Raw genomic sequence first — 7,667 nt, forward strand, 5'->3', positions numbered from 1 at the left:
ATATCAATGTCTTTTTCTCACCGCTTTCCTAGCACTCTTCTTCAGCATGTGGTGAGAGGGAGCTTTTAGACATCATGGAAAAAAGTCTAATTTCTTTTACCAACCAATCTGAAGTAGGTGACCTTAATGCAGTAAACTGAGTAGCGTTGGATTTGATTTGACTAGTGGGGAACCAGACATTTCAGGGAACCTAAGAACGTAGGAGTGCTCAGCTGTGAAAAATAGAAGAAACTGAATCATGGGATCTGGGTGTTTACCAAATTGCCTATGTAGAACCTGAAGTTAATGGCCTACCTCAAACAGCGCTCCAAGAGGAAGACTTTGTTAAGAACTTTGCTGGTTCCATCTAGCATTTTTTTCACTGCTTTCTGTGTTCTTCAAAGGGTTGTCCATGCATTTTGGTCTTTGTAGCTAACCATAAAAGCAGGCTGGTTTAATACCAATACTTGAGGTCAAAACTTTAAGTGAAATTATCTGATAGTGCTTTATAAATACAGCTTTCTAAATAACGATCAGTCAACCATTGAGCAAATGTATGATTTAGAATATGGGTTATTCAAACCCTAGTTGACTAACAAATGGTTATGTTAACTTGAGAACATTCTTAATTTTCCTAAGCTTCAATTTCTTGTTAGTGATAAATTTTCATTAAATTTGGGATGGAAAACCTCACTAAACTAAAAACAGGCAACTATTTAGTGTTTACATTCAGATGCTGAACATAATGATTGAAATATAGTCATGTTTTTTATATGATGTGAAAGATTATCTTTGACATTTCAATGTCTTTTTTCATTATTATTTATTATTTGTAATTCATTAATTACATTGTATTATGTGACACAGTTACATAGGTACTTGGGTTCTCCCCACCCCTCCCCAGCCCCTCCCACCATGTTGGATTCCTCCACCTTGTTGCATAACCACAGCTCAAGTTCAGTTGAGATTTCAATGTCTTTTATTAAATAGACATTTTTACTAAGAGGCAATAAAATTATTGCAACACATAGATTTTATTTCCGGATTTTTTACACAGTTTTTACACAGATTTACATTTACTCTCTGGATCATTGCTCCCAAGACAATCCCCTTGTCTCATTTTTAAAGGATTTATTTATTTATTTCATTTAAATGGCAGAGTTACAGACAGACAGAGCGACACACACACACACACAGAAAGAGAGAGAGGTAGTCACAGAGAGAAGACACAGAGTTACCTTCCAAGGCAGTTAACAGGAAGCTGGATCAGAAGTGGAGCCACTGGGATTCTAACAGCACCCATACGGAATGCTAGCACAACAAGCAGAGCCTGTTTTACCACAGCACCACCACCTCCTTACCTCACAATTTTTACTATTGTAAATTTTCTATGTGAAAGGGCAAATTTCTCTGTGCATATGTATTTTTTTGCATTTTACTGGACTTTTGTAATCTTTCCATTTATCCCAGGTTGGTTCTATGATTTGGAATGCATTTACACTTGTGTTTAAATGGGCTCTATCGGGCCCGGCACAATAGTGTAGTGGTTATAGTCCTTGCCTTGCACGCACCAGGATCCCATATGGTTGCCGGTTCTAATCCCGGTAGCCCTGCTTCCCATCCAGCTCCCTGCTTGTGGCCTGGGAAAGCAGTTGAGGATGGCCCAAAGTCTTGGGACTCTGTACTCATGTGGGAGACCCAGAAGAGCTGCTAGTTCTTGGCTTTGGATTGGCTCAGTTCCAGCCATTGCAGCCGCTTGGGGAGTAAACCATCAGATGGAAGATCTTCCTCTCTGGCTCTCCTCCTTTCTGTATATCTTGCTTTCCAATAAAAATAAACAATAAATCCTTAAAAAAAATAAATAAATGGGCTCTACCCTTCCTTCACCCATTTGCTAAAAATATTACTTTAGAGTTTCCTCACAATTATAAATGGTTTCTTTCCATTTAGCTAGTTCTATCTGTTCTAGAAAAGTCTATTACCACCTATATTAATAACATACTGGTTGGGCCCGGCGGCTTGGCCTAGCAGCTAAAGTCCTCGCCTTGAACGCCCCAGGATCCCATATGGGCGCCGGTTCTAATCCCGGCAGCTCCACTTCCCATCCAGCTCCCTGCTTGTGGCCTGGGAAAGCAGTCGAGGACGGCCCAAAGCTTTGGGACCCTGCACCCACATGGGAGACCTGGAAGAGGTTCCAGGTTCCCAGCTTTGGACTGGCGCATACCAGCCGTTGCGGCTCACTTGGGGAGTGAATCATCGGATGGAAGATCTTCCTCTCTGTCTCTCCTCCTCTCTGTATATCTGACTTTGTAATAAAATAAATAAATCTTAAAAAAAACAACATACTGGTTATTCCAAATTAATACATTAATTCTGTTAGATTGTAACAAATAGATACAAGATGGGGGATCATATATGTTATTCAATAATCATTAATTAATATAATGCTTCAGATGAAAACTGATGCAAACATAACACTTAGTGTATAAATAAATCATGCCATCAGTTTTCAACCTTGTTAATTTTCTTTTTGATATATGCTAAGATATTTACATGAACACCTACTTGAAATTTTGCTCTTTTAATATAAATATTTGCAAACACTTTAGTTCCCTAAATTTTTCTTCTTTCATTGTCCAAGTAATATTTTTCCACATGCCCCTCACCGACAAAGGCGTGCCTATTGCACACATTTTAAACCTGTAGATATATGTCTGTGTTAACTTTTAGGTTTTGCTTCAGGTCAGCCATTCTTTTTATTTTTCAGTTTCCTAAGATTTTGCTTTTTTTACTTGGTCTTCAAGATCAGTAGAGATTATTTCAGCAACCATCCTTCTAACTCCAATTTTCTTTATTGATTTTTGCAATTAAATATTCTAAAATGTGTTTCATAATACACCCTGCTATGTAATTCCTTATCCATGTGAATTAGCAAATTTTTAAGGATGTGTGACTTTTTTAATTTTTAAAGATTTATTTTATTTACAAGGCAGATTTTCACAGAAGCAGAGACAGTGAGGTGTTCCATACGTTGATTCACTCCCCTAGCTGCATCACCCAAAGCCGAGCTAATTGAAGCCAGAAGCTTCTTTCTGGTCTCATGTGCAACAGAAGCCCAAGGTCTTCAACCATCCTTCACTGCTTTCCCAGATCAGAAGCAAAGAGCTAGATCAGAAGTGGAGAAGCCAGGACACAAACTGGACACCAACAGAGGATGTCTGTGCTTGCAAGAGGGACATTAACTTGCTACACCACTGTACCAACCTGTTTTGTTAATTTTAAAAGATACATAATTGGCATCTTCTTAAAACATACACTTCATTTTTAAAATCTAGACTTCTGAGTCTTTGTCCATCCATTTTTGAAACATTACTTAACACTACAAATCAGCACTCACACCTGATTTCGACAAAATGACATCACAGAAAAATGTCATGAAAATCACATCTAGCTTGAAAAAAATGTTTACTCATTCATTTTTTTACTATCATAAAAATTTCCATTCCCCAGGATTATTAGAGGTACTATGAGGTATATTTTTAAAGATAAGGTAATTGAAAATTTCAAAATTTAAAATCATGACATTACTTTCACATTCGTAGCATGTGAAAATAAGTATGATAGTTATTCAGCTAATACAAAATGCATTAAAGACAAATACCTAAAATCATTTATCACTGACCTTGTCAGAAACAGACTTTGAGCACACAATGTTCTAAAAGTAGGTACCACCAAGTAGTATAACAGGAAAATATGCCTTCAAGCGTTGCAGCATTGATTTTAAACCACTTTGCTGTAAATAATATTCAAAAAGGCATATTTGTTCTCAATCGCACTTTTGTAAATGCACTTGTCCCATTGGGGAGCTATTTTTCCATCTTTCTTTCCACTGATTGTAATTCGTCTTTGCATGAGTTATGATGTGAGCTTTCAGGTTATTTGACTGAATAAATCTCTTGTTACAACCTTCAAAGGGACACATGAAGTTTTTCAGCAGTGTGAATGCACACGTGTGCGCAGATTAGGGTCCAGGGAAAGGCGCTTTCCGCATCCGTCAAAGGTGCACTGGAAGGGTTTCTCGCCAGTGTGAACCAGAAAGTGGCGTTTCAGCTTTGACTTCCCCGCATTCAGCACAGACATGGTCTCGGGGGCCATGAACAAGCAGATGCTTTTTCAGGGCAGTTTATGCCTCAGCTTTTTTGCACATCCACTCTCAGGACATGCGAATGTCTCTTCATTATATTTATTTGCTTTCGACTTCTTAGCAAACTCTGCCAGCTGTTTGGGATCCTTTAAGTCAAGGCCAGCTATTCCTCCAGGAGGAAGCTTCTTGCCTGTCACTCAGAATACCCGGGACATGAATTTTTTCCAACCTCCTGTTGAGGAAGTTACTGTTACCCGCCTCCCCGCCCCTTTTTCATGTATTCCAAAGAACGTTCAAGCCAAGAGCTTGCTTCAAGAACTTGTTGGGAAAGATCTTGTTCGGTTCCCTCAGAACACTTAAAAAGTGAGTCATCTTTCAGGAGCGGCTGAGGAAACTCACTTCTGACGTCATAGTCTGTGTAACAGTCAGGGAAGTCATTCTCTCATGCACCTGGAAGGTAACGTGCAAAGCATGTGTCTTCATCACGGAGGGGCCATGTCGGCTTGAGAGGCTCCACTTTCACCTGCTGCATTTGGCTTGGCTTGGCTTGCTTTTCTTTAGTGCCCCGGAGGGCTCTCCCACTAGAGCCATTTTGGTCACCATTCTTGGCCCTTTTTCTCAGTTGCTGCCTCATGTCTTCTTGCTTGCCTGCTCCTTGAAAAATTGCACCAGACTATTCCAAACACTTCCAGGAAGTTGTGATCTGGTGCAGTAGTCTTCAGCAAACAGCTGCTGGAAGTACGCTCTGTGATGACAGGGGCCTCTTTCCGTTGTTGACCAAAGTCTCAGCACTTTGTTGTCCAGGCCACCGTGCCGCGCCGGGGTCCTTCCTGAAGCTCCTCCTTTCCAGGGGAAGACGAAAAGTGGCTCTCGGCCCCAACCTCTGTGTGTGTATGACTTTATGAAGCCTTTAAAAGTTATGTATTTTGTTTGTTTTCTTCTTTTTGTTTCGTCAACATTTATTATTGGTCAACACAGGGATAGACATGTTGCAGAAACAAGGCATGAAGGTTCCTGTTCCGATGAGTCACGTGATGAGAACTGAAGAGTATTTTAATCTGCAGAGCAATGGGAAGAAGTGTGATGCTGCCTGAGTTCCTGTGTGTAAATCACACCTGTCTCTCAAGCTGTGGGACTAAATTAATGTGAACTACCCTGGATTTATGCTGCAGGGCAGGGGTAGTTATTCCTGAATCATAAAATCAAAGCAGGCTATCTTTTCCCCAGAGATTTCACAGCTGTCTACTGTCTAGAATGTTTGGAGTTCTTCTAACTCCCTTGCTTAATCATGGGCTCCGAAAAGGTAAATGGTCTGTTTGCTGCCTTTTCTAATGAAACTTGGAGTAGCTGTGACTGCTGCTCTACTCAGGAAATTCACCATCACACTTCTTCTGGTGGTTCTGAAGCTCTAGAAGGAATATCCAACAGAAAAATTGAGGCTTAAATTATCACAATCGGGACCGGCGGCATGGCCTAACGGCTAAAGTCCTCGCCTTGAAAGCCCCGGGATCCCATATGGGCCGCAGGTTCTAATCCTGGCAGCTCCACTTCCCATCCAACTCCCTGCTTGTGGCCTGGGAAAGCAGTCAAGGACGGCCCAAAGCTTTGGGACCCTGCACTCATGTGGGAGACCTGGAGGAGTTTCCTGGTTCCTGGCTTCGGATCGGCACAGCACCTGCCGTTGCGCTCACTTGGGGAGTGAATCATCGTACAGAAGATCTTCCTGTCTGTCTCTCCTCCTCTCTGTTTGTCTGACTTTGTAATAAAAATGAATAAATCTTCAAAAAATTATCACAATCTAAAATACTGAAGTTTCTAAAACGATTTTAGTCAAGTGGTAGTTCCCAGATATTTTCATATAAACGACCACTGGTGAGCATTACATAATTGGCTTTATTTAACAAAAACAGTGTGAGAAAACAAAGAAACTTTTCTAAAGCCTCTGAGACAAAAACAGATTTCCCCACCTTTCTCTGCCCACTGCAAAAGCTTTGTGGAAAGGCACTTGTTATTTTGCTTTTTGCTTTATCATTTCTTTGAATCTTTGGCTTTGACAAGTACGGAATGAGAATCACGCAGGACAAAGGGCTCAGCATAGAGTATACAGCGATGGAGAATGCAGAAGCTAATAAAATGAGAATAAAAATATGATCATTATAAAAAAATGACAGAGTAAGGCAGCTTATCTCTGTGCCATGTAACTCTAACACAATGACTTGAATGTTGCTACTCATGGTCAGAAGCACATTTTTCAACAAGGAAACCACAATCCTGTCACTATTGCAGGAGTTTTTCATGTCAACTGAGGGTCAAATATGGCTCTATCTGTCAACAGCTCCAGAGTGAATGTACAATGTTACTTTGTTTAAGTGCATATACTTTAAGTTTCTTATTCTATACTTTACTCTGGCTTTCTCAAAACTTAAAACCATACTATTTCCCCACTGAGAGACTTTCAACGCTTATGAATATGCTTTCAAGTTATAACTGGAGCAATACCTGTGGTTGTACTTTCTATTGAGACAAAAACTGCTTTTTTTTTCTTTTGCAGATGTCAAATTTTCTGCTGCTGAGAGTTTATTTCAGAAACAAAGAGTCAGTACTACTTCCAATTGGAACGAGAAAGTTTGCTGCTTCACAGCCATTGTCATCCAAATCGTTTCAATGTTTCTTATAATTGTGCAGAAAGCATTCTTTGGTGACCATACTTCAATAACTTGTGTACCTATTTTCCAATTTTTCAAAAGTGAGTTTAGTCTTTTTTTAAGATTTATTTTATTTATTGAGATGTCAGCGTCACAGAAAGAGAGAGAGGAAGGGAGAGACAAAGCCAGAGACAGGAGAACTTTCGCCTGCTGGTTCACTCACCAAATGGCTGTAATAGCCCAGGCTGGGCCAGGACAAAACTAGGATTTGGGAGGCATTTCTTTGTCTTCTATGTGGGTGCAGGAACCCGAACGCTTGGACCTTCTACTGAGACACATTAGCAGGAAAACAGCCAGGTCATCAACTGGTATCCACATGAGATGCTGGAGAAGCACAAGATAGCTTTATCTGCTATGCCACAACACCAACTCTGGAATTAACATTACATCCAAACATATTTTTATTTAAATGAAAAGTTAACTAAAGTATACATTGAAATCTTTGTAATCATCGCAAATAAAAACAAGTTGAAATATTTTCTGTCTTTAATCATTCTGGAGAATTACCTTGGCATAAACTGTAGTCGTATTTGGCTAGTAAGAATAAGGATGCTATTAATAGGTCTTCAGTCTGAAAGGAAGCCTTCATCCAACAACATCTACTTGTTATACCAGTCAAAACTAGCTGAAACAACTATCTAAATATCCCAATTACTCAACATAGGACTGCATGTAAATTAAGGAAAAAAATTTTGTGTGCCACATGTTGATTTTGAAAATTTGCATCACATGTCCAGACTTATTAATTGTTTGTTTTTAAGGTATTTTGTCAAAAAATTCCATAATCATGCCTACAAATCATAGAACAGAATATTCAGTGAATAGTAAAACACTGTATC

At 39.6% G+C, this 7,667-nt stretch overlaps 1 pseudogene; it reads right to left on the reverse strand.

Annotated features, from left to right (window-relative positions):
* Window positions 1–3,805: 3,805 nt before the first annotated feature.
* On the reverse strand, window positions 3,806–4,757 carry LOC101528544 (zinc finger protein 42 homolog; annotated as a pseudogene).
* Between the last annotated feature and the right edge of the window lie 2,910 nt (window positions 4,758–7,667).

This window comes from Ochotona princeps, chromosome 2, assembly GCF_030435755.1.
Source record: "Ochotona princeps isolate mOchPri1 chromosome 2, mOchPri1.hap1, whole genome shotgun sequence".
Taxonomy (NCBI): domain Eukaryota; kingdom Metazoa; phylum Chordata; class Mammalia; order Lagomorpha; family Ochotonidae; genus Ochotona; species Ochotona princeps.